Source organism: Ranitomeya variabilis, chromosome 4, assembly GCF_051348905.1.
Source record: "Ranitomeya variabilis isolate aRanVar5 chromosome 4, aRanVar5.hap1, whole genome shotgun sequence".
Classification (NCBI taxonomy): domain Eukaryota; kingdom Metazoa; phylum Chordata; class Amphibia; order Anura; family Dendrobatidae; genus Ranitomeya; species Ranitomeya variabilis.
This window is the reverse complement of record NC_135235.1, coordinates 251,588,439-251,608,985: the sequence shown is the minus strand read 5'-3', so window position 1 is coordinate 251,608,985 and position 20,547 is coordinate 251,588,439. Positions and strand designations below refer to the sequence as shown.

The following is a 20,547-nucleotide window of genomic DNA, read 5'->3' as shown; positions in this document are numbered from 1 at the left end:
CTAACCCTATCCTCAGCCTTATCCCTAACCCTATCCGTAGCCTTATCCCTAACCCTATCCGCAGCCTTATCCCTAACCCTATCCACAGCCTTATCCCTAACCTTATCCACAGCCTTATCCCTAACCCTATCCACAGCCTTATCCCTAACCCTATCCACAGCCTTATCTCTAACCTTATTAACAGCCTTATCCCTAACCCTATCCGCAGCCTTATCCCTATCCGTAGCCTTATCCCTAACCCTATCCGCAGCCTTATCCCTAACCTTATCCGCAGCCTTATCCCTAACCCTATCCACTGCCTTATCCCTAACCTTATCCGCAGCCTTATCCCTAACCCTATCCGCAGCCTTATCCCTAACCCTATCCGCAGCCTTATCCCTAACCCTATCCGCAGCCTTATCCCTAACCCTATCCGCAGCCTTATCCCTAACCCTATCCGCAGCCTTATCCCTAACCCTATCCGCAGCCTTATCCCTAACCCTATCCACAGCCTTATCCCTAACCCTATCCACAGCCTTATCCCTAACCCTATCCACAGCCTTAACCCTAACCCTATTTGCAGCCTTATCCCTAACTCTATCAGCCTTATCCCTAACCTTATCTACAGCCTTATCCCTAACCCTATCCACAGCCTTATCCCTAACCCTATCCACAGCCTTATCCCTAACCCTATCCACAGCCTTATCCCTAACCCTATCCACAGCCTTATCCCTAACCCTATCCGCAGTCTTATCCCTAACCCTATCCACAGACTTCTCCCTAACCCTATCCACAGACTTCTCCCTAACTCTATGCCTAAACTTTTATTATGTTTGCTTTTTTTTTTTTTCTTTTACAAGGGACAATGTGATACATATCAGACATCTCACTACCAGTTCTCTGTTTTTCCTTTCACAAAATCACAAGTGAGAGAAGAGGCAGAAAACTGCAGCATAGAAAAGTGTAGCACGTGTGCATTGCACGTGTTTCGGCTGTCTTGCTTGGCCTCTTTCATCTCTGTTGCTGCCTATGCAGAGCTCAAGCTAATGCAATAATTAAGAAGCGCATTCTATATATAGAGGCTGAGAGCATGATAGAGTTAAGCTCTCCCAATATAATAGTCATAGAATTGCAAAAGTGGAGTACTCCAACAATACCATAAACAACGAAAAAAAGGAGCAGCATAGGACCAATAAGTAATAAAATACAAAAATACGATGGGTAAGCACCTAATACATTGCAGTAATAGATGTTTTGGCAGCACATAGGTGTGTTATATAAATATAACTTTATTTGACCCCTATTTAATGATATCACTCTTCCTGAGCACTCTAGTGTCTGCACATTTTTTCTGCTTGCCTAAGTCTTATGCTGGACCTGCAGCCTCTCCTCAGTATACCGGCATGTTTCCTCCTTTTCCCCCACTGATTTCTGCATTATGTCTCATCTAACTTTGTTTGGATTTGATGTTGTTTAATTTATTAATAAAGGATAGTTTTGTATTTTATTACTTAGTGGTCCTTTGCCACTCCTTTTTTTCGTTGTTTATGTTATGCAGAGCGCAGTAGCCGTGATGAGCTTTTCAACTACTGCGCTCTGCTTAGGCAGCAACCCAGAAGACAATGGACTTTACTCATTTAGAAACTCACTGCGCCCATACACTGCTCCAAAACTGAGCATCAGTCAAGGTGGGGCAAAATTTTGCTCCCTAAAGGATTTGGCACCCTTGAGGCCCACCACATGTTAGTTCCCTTTAGTTGAGTATCCAAGCTTATCATGGGAGTGATTCTGCTGAACTGTGTATCTAATCGTACCACGTGTGATACTATCTGCTAAGCTGTGTAGCTAATCATATGTAATACTATGTACTGCACTGACGTATCTAAACCTATTTGTGTGTGGTACAGTCTCAGAACCACATTGGGCTACAATCACCAATATTCATAAAGGTTTATTGAATATAAGACGTCTTTATTGGGGTATTTCCACATCTTCGGCGTTCTCTCCGAGGTCACCCCACCGGGCATACAGTTGTGCTCAAAAGTTTACACACCCCGGCAGAATTTTTGCTTTCTTGGCCTTTTTTCAGAGAATTTGAATGATAACACCAAAACTTTTCCTCCACTCATGGTTAGTGGTTGGGTGAAGCAATTTACTGTCAAACTACTGTGTTTTCTCTTTATAAATCATAATGACAACCCGAAACATCCAAATGATCCTGATCAAAAGTTCACATACCCTGGAGATTTTGGCCTGATCACATGCACAGAAGTTGACACAAATGGGTATGAATTTATACTAAAGGTAACATCCTCACCTGTGACCTGTTTGCTTGTAATCAGTGTGTGCGCATAAAAGCGGAGTTTCTGAGATCCAGACAGACTCTTGCATCTTTCATCCAGCCACTGACGTTTCTGGATTGTGAGTCATGGGGAAAGCAAAAGAATTGTCATCGGACCTATGGGAAAATGTTCTTGAACTGTATAAAGCAGGAAAGGGATACAAAAAGATATCCAAGGAATTGATAATGCCAGTCAGCAGCATTCACACTGTGATTAACAAATGGAATATCAGAGGCTCTGTAAAAACAAAACCACGGTCAGGTATACCAACAAAAATGTCGTCCACAACTGCCAGGAAAATTGTTCGGGATGCAAAGAAAAACCCACATATAACATGGGTTGTCATTATGATTTAAAAAGAGAAAACACAGTAGTTTTACAGTAAATGGCTTCACCCAACCACTAACCATGAGTGGAGAAAAAGTTTTGGTGTTATCATTCATATTCTATGAAAAAAGGCCAAGAAAGCAAAAATTCTGCCAGGGTGTGAAAATGTTTGAGAACAACTGTACTTCAATCATTTGGAACACTTCCTTAGTCTGTGCATAAGTCTCACGTTTCAGAATATTCCACTCCACCAAGTACGACTCAGACCCTGAACCAACCTCAGTATGAGTGAGTCAGGGGTCCGCGTAAGTATGAGCTGGCTGAGACGAGGTGGAGGGCCCCGGCCCTTGATGACATGCCGCTATGGGAGGGCCACATGGAATAATGTGTAACCACAGATTTGGAATGAATGGCCCATCAGTCTTTATGGCTACTTAGCTACACCCTCGGCTTTCTCTGCTGTTCTGCTTCTGTGTTTCAGTCTTCACTGTACTATGGCATTCGATTCATGAACCTGGAGGCTCAGGATGAACAAAGAAATGACACCATGCATCACAAGTGATGGGAACACCATACCTGAGCCAGCGGTGTCCTTCCTTCCAGGGTAGATAACATTTTTTCATCTGCAACTTCCAGAGCCAAAGATGTAGTGGTGAGAAGTCAGGAAAGGCGAGCGGAGGGATGGTGATGATGACCAGCACAAGGCATGGAGCAGATCCCAAATCTCCCCGATCCCTGGCACGGCTGAACGTGACTCATAACCCTCATCATCCATCAGCAGCGGATCCAAGGTTTCATTCAGGAAGCCGAGGAGGACACAGCTTCTGAGTCATGGACCATTCATGGAGCAGAGGGGAAAAATCCAGGTCAGGACACTCATCTCCAACCTGCAGGAAATGCTGAGGGTTGTAGTTTCACACCTTTGGACATAGGACAGAGCAATATCCCTCAGTAAATGTGCGAGTACTGTGAGACATGCTAGGTACAGGCAGCTGCAGCCCCCCGGGGGTACACTGCCAGCGGCTGAGCATGGCCGCCCTGTGACTGACAGCTCAGCACAGATACAGATGTCTCGCCATGATTGTCTCCATGTCATAAAGTGAAGAATCGCTGCAGATCTGGAGCACAATGTGCACAGGAGCCATGTGATCTTCAATTTACCTCCGGGCAAGAGATTTTAGTAAAGAATCATTAAAGAGTGTGTCAGCCCAAACTGACAGTATACACCTGGCACATTGCCTTGTACAGTATATCACGGATACAGAAATCCCACCTGTAGTGACCTAACTGCTGCCTCCATTCTGCAGAATCGGAAGATTAACTGAATATTTTAATTTGGCTGATGTGTGCACCTTGGGCGTGGCCAGGAGGCTCACTGTACCGCCACACCACTGGATTTACATGTGCTGCCTCCCTCAATTGTGGTTGACACTGACACTTGTCTGCAGAGAGAGCAAGCTGTCAATCACCAGTGAGGGAGGCGGGGCATGCGAACCCAATTTGCAGATGAGCCTCTTGGCCACACCCAGGGTCCATAAATCATCCTAATTAGCATGTTTGAATAAACTTCAGTTTCTACACAACAAAGGCAGCAAGTAGATCACTACGGGTGGGATAGAGATAATATCTGCTACAAGGGGGTGTGCTTAGTGTACGCTGTCAGTTTGGACTGACACACCGCCTCTAATTACTGGAAAATGAAATGATGGAAAAAAATACAATAATACAATAAATATCTCCATGTTCAAGATTTCTGCTTGCTGTCAGTGACTACAAACTTTCTGATTCACAGCTAGAGGCTAAAAAACATTCCTGACCGAGTCCTGTTCGTTCAGCTGCAGAGGTTGGGAATGTTCTGATACACTGTTAGGTTGCGTGTCTACGTTCAGGATGGCCGGCGGTATCGCCGGAGCGGCGAAGCCGCTCGGCGCTAAGCCCCGCCCCCTTCTGGGACGCGATGATGCCAGATGTGTTAACTGTACACATCCGGGATCATCGCCCCCCTCCCATAGGGCCCTGTGTTATGCCTTGCGGGGACGCTGCGTCCCCGCAAGGTGTACGGACATGCTGCGATCTGAAAAGACGCACAGCATGTCCGGAGTCGCAGGCCCGCCGCGTGCGGGTTTCCACGCATAGTGGACACGGGATTTCAAAAAATCCCCTCCACTATGCTGGAACATCTGGACGCTGCGTGTTTGACGCTGCAGCTCTGCGCAGCGTCAAACAAGCAGAGTTTACTGACCGTGGACACACACCCTTAGGGTATGTATCCACGTTCAGGATTGCATCAGGATTTGGTCAGGATTTTTCATCAGTATTTGTAAGCCAAAACCAGGAGTGGGTGATAGATGCAGAAGTGGTGCATATGTTTCTATTATACTTTTCCTCTAAGGGTATGTGTCCACGTTCAGGTTTGCTTCAGGCTTTGGTCAGGATTTTATGCAGGTAAAATCCTGACCAAAACTGCACCTGAGGTCACTGGCAGGTCACCTGCGGTGTGCCTGCGTGTTTTGCTCATTGTAGCAACATGCTGCGTTTTGAAAAAACGCACCGCATGTGCGTTTTCGCGGCAAAAACGCATGCGTTTTTTAACGCATAGTGGAGTCGGGATTTCATGAAATCCCCTCCACTATGCTGCAACATCTGGACGCTGCGTTTTTGACGCTGCGGAAAAACGCAGCGTTAAAAACGCAGCGTTTCCTGAACGTGGACACATACCCTAATTGTTCCACTCCTGGTTTTGGCTTACAAATACTGATGAAAAATCCTGACCAAATCCTGATGCAATCCTGAACGTGGACACATACCCTTAGGGTATGTTTCGACGTTCAGGAAACGCTGCGTGTTTGACGCTGCGCTGAGCCGCAGCATCAAACACGCAGCGTCCAAATGTTACAGCATAGTGGAGGGGATTTCATGAAATCCCGTCTCCACTGTGCATTAAAAAACGCATGCGGCAGACCCGCGGAAACGGACATGCGGCGCGTCTTTTAAGAACACAGCATGTCCTTACAATGAGCAAAACACGCAAGATCAACGCAGGTGACCTGCCAGTGACCTCAGGTGCAGATTTGGTCAGGATTTTACCTGCATAAAATCCTGACCAAATCCTGATGCAATCCTGAACGTGGACACATACCCTAACAAATCGAGCATCTTAGCGGCACATGGTCAGGACAGGGTTTGATACAAATGTTTTCATTCATTGTATCAGAAAAGGCAACATCTAATGCAACGAGGCGGGCAAATAAAGACGTCCTCCTCCCCCTTCTCTTATCTTCCTCCCCCTTGTCCTCCTCTCCATCCTTCTCCTCCTCCCATCACAGTGTTTCTCCTCTTTAGGCCTTGTTCACACCATCCTTTTTTTTCTGCGGATTTTTCAGGTCCTGATTTGAGAAAACCCGCAGTGCAAAACCGCGGTGGATTTCCCTGCGGTTTTCTGTGCGGTTTCTCCTGCGGATTCCAGTGCGGGTTTCCAACTGCACTTTCCTATTGGTGCAGGAGGAATACAGTTGCGGAATCCGCAGAAAGAAGTGACATGCTACTTCTTTTTTTCCGCAGAAAATCAGCGCGGATTTTCAAGCGGAAAAAAGGAAAGTGGGCACAGCGGATTTGGTTTTCCATAGGGTAACATTGTACTGTACCCTGCATGGAAAACGTCTGCGGATCCGCAGCTGCAAATCCGCTGCGGATCCGCAGCAAAAACCGCAGCGTGAACATAGCCTTATATATCGCACTCATCATATTATACAGAGTTGTGCACTTACAATTGCTCATTTATCTACCCAGATAATAATTCTTCTCTTTTCTCTGCTCTTTGTAGAAACAGGAAGTCTCTTGTCCCTGCATTTATCATTCCCCTCTTCACCTCCTAACCCAGCTGCTCTCTCCTCCTCCCCCAGGACTTTGCAGTGATGACTGATAACAGGGAAAATAGACCTCCTGTCACTACATAGATCTTAGAAGGATTCAGCCCCTCAGTTATTAATCGCGTGATGTCATAGATCTAATGGAAAAGAGAATTATCTGGGTAGAAAGGAAAAATGAGCAATTGTAAGGCATTTTACCTATACTTAGTTTCATTGCAGCAAGTATATTTATTTGCACTAAAAGCACCTTGTGATACCCCTTTTTTCTAATGGACGTTTTTCAATGTACTTACATTGGTCATATACAATTCTGCAAACTATCCCTTAAGATTAACTGGGTAATGTAAACATATGGACTCATTTAATCACTGATAGTGTACACTCCGTTAATGCAGTACATTTTTGTATTTGTATCCACCCCCAGAAAATTCCCTTTTTTAACTATCTGTATGTACATGTCCTAATAAAGACTTCAATATCATCTACTATATAATTGTCTAAGGGTCACTTCCGTCTTTCTGTCTGTCCTTCTGTCTGTCAGTCTTTCTGTCTGTCACGGATATTCATTGGTCGTGGCCTCTGTCTGTCATTGAAATCCAAGTCGCTGATTTGTTGCGGCAAAACGGCCATGACCAATCGGGCATAGTCCGGCAGCAATCCATCCTCCCCGCAGTCAGTGCCCGCTCCATAATCCCCTCCAGTCAGCGCTCACACAGGGTTAATGGCAGCGGTAGAAGACCGCATTATGCCGCGGGTAACGCTTACCACTGCTATTAACCCTGTGTGACCAACTTTTTACTATTGATGCTGCCTATGCGGCATCAATAGTTACAAAGAAAACAAAACAGGCAAAAACAAACACACCCTCTAATCATGAGAACATAAAAAATAAATTGGGAAATAGCTAACGCCTGTCAGTAGAATAGTGCAAAACGCACCAAATGCTAGAAAGCAAAAAACACCAAAAAATAGTGCAAAAGTCCAAGATGTAATATACGAAATCTTTATTAAATATACATATAATAATACAATATTTAAAAGCATCAATAGTTAAAAGATCTAATGTTAAAAATAATTTAAAAAAAAATAAGAAATCGTTATATACTCACCGTCCGTTGGCCCCTCGGATCCAGAACCGGCTTTTCCCGCTCCTGGCTGTGCTATATACTCCGTGGGCTGTGCTATATACTACGTGGCTGTGCTATATACTACGTGGCTGTGCAATATACTACGTGGCTGTGCTATATACTACGTGGCTGTGCTATATACTACGTGGCTGTGCTATATACTACGTGGGCTGTTATGTACTACATGGCCGGCCGCGAACAATCAGCGACAGGCGCAGTCTGGCCGCGAATTGGCGCGGGATTTGAACCACGCTTCGCTAATTGGTTGCGGCCGGCCGAATCCTGTGTATTCAATGTATTATTCTAAAATCTTCATAAATAAACTACATACATATTCTAGAATACCCGAAGACTTCCTTTCGTTTGCAGGTTGACTCTATCTACTTATCAGTTGTCTGTAGCTTATGGGGGCTCCATGGGTGCTGTGGGGGGTCCTCAATGTAAATGCCCTGCATGTGGTCATCTCACTGTGTGACTCTCAATTCTAAACATTTTTGTGTGTTTTCCGTCATGTCACTCGCGCCATCATTCTCATGTGTGTCACTTCAGGATTTCGCTCCTTGTCCTCCCCCAAATCATGGCCTCTTTGTGAACCGCCTGTGGAATTTCATGTGCTCGGTTCCTGGACTCCTTTGAAATCCTCACAGACATTTTTGGCCACAGAGAACTTGTCACACAGAGGAGGGAGCACCTTGGGGCGCAGAGACGTCGGAGGGTGCAGAGGCCGATGCATTCATGTGATCCGCAGAGCAAATAATGACGAAACGATACATTTATATACAATGTAACAAACATACAGAGAGCTGCCCGGCCCAGGACAATGGACGCAATCTACAGGGAATCCAAACATCTAGAAAGAAAAATGAGGCAAAATTACAAACTCTTTATTAAAGGTCTCCTATTGTTTTCTGTCAACAGTCCCAATGCAGACTAATGTGTCTCCATGGTCACAGGCTTTAGATCAATTCAGCAGTCATCATGACTCCACTACTTGATAACTTATGTCCCATGAGTGACAGATTCTGTAACCATGGAGACAGGTGAATATGAGAGAAGAGACCACCAACAAATCATTCCAGATCCAACTACTCCAGAGTCTCCGTCCGGCTAAAAGGATCTGTCCTCATGGAACGTTCGCTACGAGACATGATGTCACTTCCTGTCTGCATTGTGCTTGTGTGACATCACTTCCTTTCCCTCCTAATAAGGAGACGGCGGAACATTCTGATAACATTATCTAATAATAGAAAGGATACAAAGATTCATTAATGGTTAACGATTTTAGAGTTCTAAATGATTTGCATATTAGCCTAAAATATAATTTACACCAAAACCACTACTGTATCCAAAGTTTCTGCTACATGCATCTACACAAGAAGTAACATAACTATATGTACTCACAGAACAGTGAGTGCAGCTCTGGAGTATCATACAGGATGTAACTCAGGATCAGTAATGTAATGTATGTACACAGTGACTGCACCAGCAGAATAGTGAGTGCAGCTCTGGAGTATAAGGGTATGTTTCCACGGTACGTAAACGCTGCTTGTTTGACGCTGCAGCGTCAAACAAGCAGCGTCCAGATGTTCCAGCATAGTGGAGGGGATTTTATGAAATCCCGTCTCCACTATGCGTGGAAACCCGCACGCGGAGGCCCTGCGACTCCGGACATGCTGCGCGTCTTTTCAGAACGCAGCATGTCCGTACACCTTGCGGGGACGCAGCGTCCCCGCAAGGCATATCACAGGGCCCTATGGCGTGGGGTGCGATGATCCCGGATGTGTACTGTACACATCCGGCACCATCGCGTCCCAGGAAGGGGGCGGGGCTTAGCACCGAGCGGCTTCGCCGCTGCGGCGATCCCGCCGGCGAAACGGACCGTGGAGCCATACCCTAATACAGGATGTAACTCAGGATCAGTAATGTAATGTATGTACACAGTGACTGCACCAGCAGAATAGTGAGTGCAGCTCTGGAGTATAATACAAGATGTAACTCATCAGTAATGTAATGTATGTACACAGTGACTGCACCAGCAGAATAGTGAGTGCAGCTCTGGGGTATAATACAGGATTGTAACTCAGGATCAGTAATGTAACGTATGTACACAGTGACTGCACCAGCAGAATAGTGAGTGTAGCTCTGGGGTATAATACAGGATGTAACTCAGGATCAGTAATGTAACGTATGTACACAGTGACTGCACCAGCAGAATAGTGAGTGCAGCTCTGGGGTATAATACAGGATGTAACTCAGGATCAGTAATGGAATATATGTACACAGTGACTGCACCAGCAGAATAGTGAGTGCAGCTCTGGAGTATAATACAGGATGTAACTCATCAGTAATGTAATGTATGTACACAGTGACTGCACCAGCAGAATAGTGAGTGCAGCTCTGGAGTATAATACAAGATGTAACTCATCAGTAATGTAATGTATGTGTAGCGCCCCCACTGCCGCAGGGCCGAGGGGTACCCGGTACCGGGCCTCTGAGTCTCTGCTCTGGGGTTGTCACGGTGGCTAGGCCTCGGTCCGTGACCCTGCCGAGGGGCGTACAGTGAATAATAGATATGGATGGTGGTAGTGGTGGTGCGGTGCAGTAAATAACGAGGACACCAGGTTGCAGTCTCTTTACCTCTTTACTGAAGATCTCTGGGTCCTCAGTCCAGAACACGGTTCACCAGGCTGCGCAAGTCTGGCCAGTCCAATGGCACCTCCAGAGTTCTCTTAACAGGTGGAAATCTGTGCCTTCCTTCTAGCGCTAGGTGTTGCGGTCCTTCCCTGCTGTGCTTACGGAAAATCCCCACAACTGTTGTGTCCGTTTCTTAAGTTCCCTCACAACTCGATTAGATGATGTTCTGCTAATCCTCCGTCCCTCCCTGATGTTACGGTTAGGACAGCACCCGTATGACGGGTAGGCTCGGAGCTCTTCCGGGACCCTAGAGTCGCCCCTCTCCACAAGTTGCCCCCCAAGACTGCATAGGTGATTTAGGTGAGACAGCCCGCCTTAGACTGACTGTCCTGCCGTTGGTTTAGAGTATTGCCTGAAGCTGAATATTGTAATACTCCCTCGGCGTTCCGGCCGCCGGTTGTGCGCCTCAGTAGGATGTTGCCTCGGTCTTACAGCACGACTCCTACTGGTATTCTCCTCCTTGCTTTGATCTCGTTTCTCACTCAGCACAATATATCTCGCTTCTTATCCTTCCTTGGGCACCGCCGCTATGCTGAGCAGGCACGGTCCCGTTACATTCTTTCTTGTAGCCAGGCCTCTGTCAGGATCCCACCCCTGACAGGGACCCTACCGAATCTTCTCCTTCAACACCCCCTGCCACAAGGTGTTGTCTGGTTCCAACCCAGTCAGCTTTCTGAACTAACTTCCTGCCTGACCCCCAGTTTACCCACAATGGTGGGGAGTGGCCTAATGAATAGAACCCTTAGCTCCCCCTGGAGGCCCGGCTGTGAAATGTATTGGTGTCTGTGATACATGGTCAGATGAACTCCTTCAGTGCCATCGGACGTACCATAGCTCCCCTTAGTGGCGGAGCCACAGTACTGCAACGACCAGGACTCTGGGGCGCTGCATATGTACACAGTGACTGCACCAGCAGAATAGTGAGTGCAGCTCTGGGGTATAATACAGGATGTAACTCAGGATCAGTAATGTAATGTATTTACACAGTGACTGCACCAGCAGAATAGTGAGTGCAGCTCTGGAGTATAATACAGGATGTAACTCAGGATCAGTAATGTATGTACACAGTGACTGCACCAGCAGAATAGTGAGTGCAGCTCTGGGGTATAATACAGGATGTAACTCAGGATCAGTAATGTAACGTATGTACACAGTGACTGCACCAGCAGAATAGTGAGTGTAGCTCTGGGGTATAATACAGGATGTAACTCAGGATCAGTAATGTAACATATGTACACAGTGACTGCACCAGCAGAATAGTGAGTGCAGCTCTGGGGTATAATACAGGATTTAACTCAGGATCAGTAATGTAATGTATGTACACAGTGACTGCACCAGCAGAATAGTGAGTGTAGCTCTGGGGTATAATACAGAATGTAACTCAGGATCAGTAATGTAACGTATGTACACAGTGACTGCACCAGGAGAATAGTGAGTGCAGCTCTGGGGTATAATACAGGATGTAACTCAGGATCAGTAATGTAATGTATGTACACAGTGACTGCACCAGCAGAATAGTGAGTGCAGCTCTGGGATATAATACAGGATGTAACTCAGGATCAGTAATGTATGTACACAGTGACTGCACCAGCAGAATAGTGAGCGCAGCTCTGGGGTATAATACAGGATGTACCTCAGGATAAGTAATGTATGTACACAGTGACTGCACCAGCAGAATAGTGAGTGCAGCTCAGGAGTATAATACAGGGTGTAACTCAGGATCAGTAATGTAATGTATGTACACAGTGACTGCACCAGCAGAATAGTGAGTGCAGCTCTGGAGTATAATACAGGATGTAATTCAGGATTAGTAATGTAATGTATGCACACAGTGACTGCACCAGCAGAATAGTGAGTGCAGCTCTGGAGTATAATACAGGATGTAACTCAGGATTAGTGATGTAATGTATGTACACAGTGACTGCACCAGCAGAATAGTGAGGGCAGCTCTGGAGTAAAATACAGGATGTAAATCAGGATCAGTAATGTAATGTATGTACTCAGTGACTACACCAGCAGAATAGTGAGTGCAGCTCTGGAGTATAACACAGGATGTAACTCAGGATCAGTAATGTACTGTATGTACACAGTGACTGCACCAGCAGAATAGTGAGTGCAGCTCTGGAGTATAATACAGGATGTAACTCAGGATCAGTAATGTATTGTATGTACACAGTGACTGCACCAGCAGAATAGTGAGTGCAGCTCTGGAGTATGATACAGGATGTAACTCAGGATCAGTAATGCATGTACACAGTGGCAGTGTAATTACAGTAATTATCAGTTTTTATCAGCATAAATCCTGTTCCTGTAGATTACAGTCATACCTACCTTAACAATATACACTTCTCCACTCTTTCCTCATTGTCTCTAAACAAAAAGCTTTTATAGTGACACATATAATATCATAGATATAAATAACAATACACTTTGCAAATTTCCACACATGACTATTGTGATTCTGAACAAGTTGCCGGACTGTGGGTTTATGTGAACGTGGATTTTGATACTTCAATAAAATGAAGATAATAAAATCTTAGGTTTCAGCTATTCAGGACCCGATCACTCAGAGATTTATTGGTTTTCTTAAAAGGGTTTTCTAATCTACTTTCTTTAGGAGTGCAGCGTTTTTCTGACTTGCTTTCTGCATACCAAGGCAATGAGCTCCTGATGATTAACAGTTTGGACCAGTCGCATGTTGCTGCTGCTGATCTGAACTGTGCACTTTCCATTGTAGAAAGGTAGGGGCACTGAAGCTGGTCGTATCCAGAAATGGAGAAACTGGGGGGCACTGAAGCTGGTCGGATCCAGAAATGGAGAAACTGGGGGGCACGGAAGCTGGTCGGATCCAGAAATGGAGAAACTGGGGGCACTGAAGCTGGTCGGATCCTGTAATGGAGAAACTGGGGGGCACTGAAGCTGGTCGGATCCTGTAATGGAGAAACTGGGGGGCACTGAAGCTGGTCGGATCCAGTAATGGAGAAACTGGGGGGCACTGAAGCTGGTCGGATCCAGAAATGGAGAAACTGGGGGGCACTGAAGCTGGTCGGATCCAGTAATGGAGAAACTGAGGGGCACTGAAGCTGGTCGGATCCAGTAATGGAGAAACTGGGGGGCACTAGACCTGGTGGGATTGAGAAATGGAGAAACTGGGGGGCACTGAAGCTGGTCGGATCCAGAAATGGAGAAACTGGGGGGCACTGAAGCTGGTCGGATCCAGTAACGGAGAAACTGGGGGGCACTAGACCTGGTGGGATTGAGAAATGGAGAAACTGGGGGGCACTGAAGCTGGTCGGATCAAGAAATGGAGAAACTGAGGGGCACTGAAGCTGGTCGGATCCAGTAACGGAGAAACTGGGGGGCACTAAACCTGGTGGGATCGAGAAATGGAGAAACTGGGGGGCACTGAAGCTGGTTGGATCCAGTAATGGAGAAACTGAGGGGCACTGAAGCTGGTCGGATCCAGTAACGGAGAAACTGGGGGGCACTAAACCTGGTGGGATCGAGAAATGGAGAAACTGGGGGGCACTGAAGCTGGTTGGATCCAGTAATGGAGAAACTGGGGGGCACTGAACCTGGTTGGATCCTGAAATGGAGAAACTGGGGGGGCACTGGCCCTGGTTGGATCCAGAAATGGAGAAACTGTGGGTACTGAAGCTGGTGGGATCCAGCAATGGAGAAACTGGGGGGCACTGAAGCTGGTCGGATCTAGTAATGGAGAAACTGGGGGGCACTGAAGCTGGTCGGATCCAGAAATGGAGAAACTGGGGGGCACTGAAGCTGGAGGGATTCAGAAATGGAGAAACCTGGGGACACTGAACCTGGTGGGATCCAGAAATGGAGAAACTGGGGGGAACTGAACCTGGTGGGATCCAGAATTGGAGAAACTTGGGGGCACTGAAGCTGGTCAGATCCAGTAATGGAGAAACTGGGGGGCACTGAAGCTGGTCGGATCCAGAAATGGAGAAACTGGGGGGGCACTGAAGCTGGTCGGATCCAGTAATAGAGAAACTGGGGGGCACTGAAGCTGGTCGGATCAAGAAATGGAGAAACTGGGGGGCACTGAAGCTGGTCGGATCCAGTAACGGAGAAACTGGGGGGCACTAAACCTGGTGGGATCGAGAAATGGAGAAACTGGGGGGCACTGAAGCTGGTTGGATCCAGTAATGGAGAAACTGGGGGGCACTGAACCTGGTTGGATCCTGAAATGGAGAAACTGGGGGGGGCACTGGACCTGGTTGGATCCAGAAATGGAGAAACTGTGGGTACTGAAGCTGGTGGGATCCAGCAATGGAGAAACTGGGGGGCACTGAAGCTGGTCGGATCTAGTAATGGAGAAACTGGGGGGCACTGAAGCTGGTGGGATCCAGAAATGGAGAAACTTGGGGACACTGAACCTGGTGGGATCCAGAAATGGAGAAACTGGGGGGAACTGAACCTGGTGGGATCCAGAATTGGAGAAACTTGGGGGCACTGAAGCTGGTCAGATCCAGTAATGGAGAAACTGGGGGGCACTGAAGCTGGTCGGATCCAGAAATGGAGAAACTGGGGGGGCACTGAAGCTGGTCGGATCCAGTAATAGAGAAACTGGGGGGCACTGAAGCTGGTCGGATCAAGAAATGGAGAAACTGGGGGGCACTGAAGCTGGTCGGATCCAGTAACGGAGAAACTGGGGGGCACTAAACCTGGTGGGATCGAGAAATGGAGAAACTGGGGGGCACTGAAGCTGGTTGGATCCAGTAATGGAGAAACTGGGGGGGCACTGAACCTGGTTGGATCCTGAAATGGAGAAACTGGGGGGGGCACTGGACCTGGTTGGATCCAGAAATGGAGAAACTGTGGGTACTGAAGCTGGTGGGATCCAGCAATGGAGAAACTGGGGGGCACTGAAGCTGGTCGGATCTAGTAATGGAGAAACTGGGGGGCACTGAAGCTGGTGGGATCCAGAAATGGAGAAACTTGGGGACACTGAACCTGGTGGGATCCAGAAATGGAGAAACTGGGGGGAACTGAACCTGGTGGGATCCAGAATTGGAGAAACTTGGGGGCACTGAAGCTGGTCAGATCCAGTAATGGAGAAACTGGGGGGCACTGAACCTGGTGGGATCCAGGAATGGAGAAACTGGGGGACACTGAAGCTGGTCGGATCCAGAAATGGAGATACTGGGGGGCACTGAACCTGGTCGGATCCAGAAATGGAGAAACTTGGGGGCACTGAACCTGATCGGATCCAGTAATGAAGAAACTGGGGGCAGTGAACCTGGTCGGATCCAGAAATGGAGAAACTGGGGGACACTGAACCTGATCGGATCCAGAAATGGAGAAACTGGGGGACACTGAACCTGGTGGGATCCAGAAATGGAGAAACTGGGGGGCACTGAAGCTGGTCGGATCCAGAAATGGAGATACTGGGGGGCACTGGACCTGGTCGGATCCAGAAATGGAGAAACTGGGGGCACTGAACCTGGTGGGATCCAGTAATGGAGAAACCTGGGGGCATTGAAGCTGGTGGGATCCAGTAATCCATCCAGCTTCAGAGCAGCGTAAGCTATAAAAGTTCTCATTCCCTGTTTAGGAAACCGACTACCTCTGACAGCTTGCAGTGGTGGTATGTAACTAAGCACCAATCAGCGCGCACTACAACTAACAAAACGCCTCCATTGCTGAGAACAGAGAGGATTTTTAAGAGGAGGTAAGATGGAATGTTCATGGCTTTTATAAAGACTTCACATTTGCTCCGATTTACACAGATGAGACGAGACTTTTATGAAGGGATTTTTTTCTTTAACTCCTTTTCACCGTTTACGCAAATCGCACAAATCAATGATTCCATCCAGGTGCACTAATGTTTTTGTGGCATGTGGCTGAAAGACTTTAAATTGTGGATTTTCCCAGTTGGGAATAAGGGGTATGGAGCTCATGGATGGCGCTGATTTCAGGAGGCAGTGGGAGTGGAATTACCAATACCAGAAGAGGTTGTCACCTGCAGAAAGCCCCTGTGTTGCCTTTACGCCAAACTTATCGTTTGGCATTGTTGCCAAAAAGTTTGATTGCGGTTTCATCTGACCAGAGCACCTTCTTCCACATGTTTGGTGTGTCTTCCAGGTGGCTTGCTGCACACTTTAAACGACACTTTTCATGGATATCTTTGAGAAATGGCTTTCTTCTTGCCACTCTTCCATAAAGGCCAGATTTGTGCAGTGTACGGCTGATTGTTGTCCTATGGACAGACTGTCCCACCTCAGCTGTAGATCTCTGCAGTTCATCCAGAGTGATCATGGGCCTCTTGGCTGCATCTCTGATCAGTCTTCTCCTTGTTTGAGTTGAAAGTTTAGAGGAACGGACGGGTCTTGGTAGATTTGCAGTGGTATGATACGCCTTCCATTTCAATATGATTGCTTGCACAGCACTCCTTGGGATGTTTAAAGTTTTGGAAATCATTTTGTGTCCAAATCCGGCTTAAAACTTCTCCACAGTATCACGGACCTGCCTGTTGTGTTCCTTGGTCTTCATGATGCTCTCTGTGCTTCAAACAGAACCCTGAGACTATCACAGAGCAGGTGCATTTATACGGAGACTTGATTACACACAGGGGGATTATATTTATCATTATTAGGCATTTAGGACAACATTGGATCATTCAGAGATCCACAATGAACTTCTGGAGGGAGTTTGCTGCAGTGAAAGTAAAGGGGCCGAATAATATTGCACGCCCCACTTTTCAGGTTTTCAATTTCCACAAAATTGTTAAATAACCAAAACATTTCGTTCAACTTCACAATTGTGTTCCACTTGTTATTGATTCTTCACCAAAAATTTACATTTGGTATCTTTATGTTTGAAGCATGATATGTGGGAAAAGGTTGAAAATTCCAGGGAGTCGAATACTTTCGCAAGACACTGTATACGTGCCTTTAAAGAAAAAATGGAAAGTTGCACGACAACATGGCGGGTCTAGACCACAGCAGACTTCACAGACTCACGTAGGATGGAATAAGAGGCTGGCTTTTCTATTTTCCACACAATGCTGCAATATAATTATCAGCAACTTTTCTTGACAATCCAAGGAGGGATTTAGTGGCACTGTTCCCTCCCAACCACCTTTCTTACCAACTCAGTTAAATTAACCCCCGACTGCTTGTGACTTGGGTTACATGGTCACAGCAGACTTCTATTACATTTACTTCTTACACTATGGCTGGTCCGAACAACGAAAGCAATTGTTACCATCCACCTCTCGTGTCTCCCCTCTTTCCTCATAGATTGTAAGCTTGTGAGCACGGCCCTCACTCCTCTTGTATCTGGTGATCGGGGCCCTCACTCCTCTTGTATCTGGTGATCGGGGCCCTCACTCCTCTTGTATCTGGTGATCGGGGCCCTCACTCCTCTTGTATCTGGTGATCGGGGCCCTCACTCCTCTTGTATCTGGTGATCGGGGCCCTCACTCCTCTTGTATCTGGTGATCGGGGCCCTCACTCCTCTTGTATCTGGTGATCGGGGCCCTCACTCCTCTTGTATCTGGTGATCGGGGCCCTCACTCCTCTTGTATCTGGTGATCGGGGCCCTGGTTATAAACAATAACATAACATATATAACAGCTGATAATCCTGATCCAGAAACAAACCCCATCGCATATCCCTGGCCACAACACACCAGCCCAGGGATGAGGTATCCCATTATTAATGCCCCTTCCCTTGCAGGACCTACACCGTAAGTTACCTTCCTTGGCCTGTAATAGAAGTCACTATTCCCCACTGGTGACTTCCCACCAAAATGGACCTTACCAATAAACCAGCCTCTGAACCAGACCTGGTCACATGACACTTTACATGGCCAGGACCCACCAAATCCCCAAGACTTGTTCGATAGCCTTCCCTTAAACACAACATCCATAAATCAATGCCAATCACATTGAGATGAATTCCATCCAACCTCAAGTGCTCCCATGACAGCACCTCCAACTCCTTGTGCCTCGCCACTATACCGCCATTCCTTGCAACAAAACAAGCCACTGTTTTATTAATTATAATAATGGTTTTATTAATCTGCTCCACCGATTTCGCATACCTTCAGGTAAGATGCATGTCACGGGTTTACCGTGACAGAGAGGAGCCAGAAGAAGTAAGCGTCTGATTACTCCTGCAAATAATAATAATAATAATAATTTTTATTTATATAGCGCCAACATATTCTGCAGCACTTTACAACTTATAGAGGGGACTTGTACAGACAATAGACATTACAGCATAACAGAAATCACAGTTCAAAACAGATACCAGTAGGAATGAGGGCCCTGCTCGCAAGCTTACAACCTATGAGGAAAAGGGGAGACACGAGAGGTGGATGGTAAAGACTAGACTGCAAAGACTAGAAGCACTTCACCTTCATATTAAACTTTGCAGATTTCTTATAGCAGTGCAGGGATTAATCTGTTCAGTTGAGAGCTCCTGGAAGCTTTCCTGCATTAAGGCTCTCAGCTGTTCACTGTTAGCCACTCCCATCTCCTATATAATCTGGGTCTTGGCAAGCACTCATTGTCAGAAGAAGCTTTTCTGCATGGCTGGAGGTTGTTGGTGGTTGTTATTGGAGAAGGTGTTTGGTGGATTTATCTGTGACCATTGCTAGGTTACTTCCCTGTCATGATCTCAATGGCAAGAGAACATAGCATAAGCATATATAGGAACTAGCTCTTGGAAGATGGGAACTGAGCTGACCATGAACTAAACCTAACGCACAACTAGCAGTGGCCGGGTAGCATGCCTACGTTGATTCTAGATGCCCAGCCCAGCCGGAGGACTAAATAAAGCTAGCAGAGGAAAATATTAGTCCTAGCTCACCTCTAGAGAAATACCCCGAAAGGAGACAGAGGCCCCCCACATGTATTGGCGGTGAGTTGAGATGAAATAACAAACGTAGTATGAAAATAGGTTTAGCAAATTTGAGGTCCACTTACTACATAGCAGAAGACAGAAAGGACACTTTCATGGTCAGCTGAAAACCCTATCAAAAACTCCATCCAGAAATTACTTTAAAACTCTGGCATTAACTCATAACACCAGAGTGGCAATTCCCGTTCACAAGAGCTTTCCAGACACAGTAACGAAACTACAGCTGTGAACTGGAACAAAATGCAAAAACAAACATGGACAAGAGTCCAACTTATCTAGTAGTTGTCTAGGAGCAGGAACAAGCACAGAGAGGCTTCTGATAACATTGTTGACCGGCAAGCAACTAACAGAGCAGCAAGGTTATATAGCGACTCCCACATCTTGATGGGAACAGGTGAACAGAGAAGATGAAGACACCAGTTCAATTCCACCAGTAGCCACCGGGGGAGCCCAGAATCCAAATTCACAACAGTACCCCCCCCTCAAGGAGGGGGCACCGAACCCTCACCAGAACCACCAGGGCGATCAGGATGGGCCCTATGAAAGGCACGAACCAGATCGGAGGCATGAACATCAGATGCATTCACCCAAGAATTATCCTCCTGGCCGTATCCCTTCCACTTGACCAGATACTGGAGTCTCCGTCTGGAAACACGAGAGTCCAAGATTTTCTCCACAACGTACTCCAACTCACCCTCAACCAACACCGGAGCAGGAGGCTCAACGGAAGGCACAACCGGTACCTCATACCTGCGCAATAATGACCGATGAAAAACGTTATGAATAGAAAAGGATGCAGGGAGGTCCAAACGGAAGGAAACAGGGTTAAGAATCTCCAATATCTTATACGGGCCGATAAACCGAGGCTTAAACTTAGGAGAAGAGACCCTCATAGGGACAAAACGAGAAGACAACCACACCAAATCCCCAACAGAAAGCCGAGGACCAACACGACGGTGGCGGTTGGCAAAAAGCTGAGTCTTCTCCTGGGACAACCTCAAATTGTCCACCACCTGCCCCCAGATCTGATGCAATCTCTCCACCACAGCATCCACTCCAGGACAATCCGAAGATTCCACCTGACCAGAGGAAAATCGAGGATGAAACCCCGAATTACAGAAAAACGGGGACACCAAAGTGGCAGAGCTGGCCCGATTATTGAGAGCGAACTCCACCAATGGCAAAAAAGCAACCCAATCATCCTGGTCAGCAGACACAAAACACCTCAGATATGTCTCCAGGGTCTGATTAATCCGCTCGGTCTGGCCATTCGTCTGAGGATGGAAAGCGGACGAAAAAGATAAATCTATGCCCATCCTAG

At 46.8% G+C, this 20,547-nt stretch overlaps 1 long non-coding RNA gene across 1 annotated transcript; it reads right to left on the bottom strand.

Moving 5' to 3' along the window:
- Positions 1-8,507: 8,507 nt before the first annotated feature.
- LOC143768776 (uncharacterized) lies at positions 8,508-18,566 on the bottom strand. The gene is made up of 2 exons (XR_013214021.1): positions 18,406-18,566; positions 8,508-8,881 (listed from the first exon to the last, which is right to left on the bottom strand). It is a non-coding gene; the product is annotated as an uncharacterized LOC143768776 (long non-coding RNA).
- Between the last annotated feature and the right edge of the window lie 1,981 nt (positions 18,567-20,547).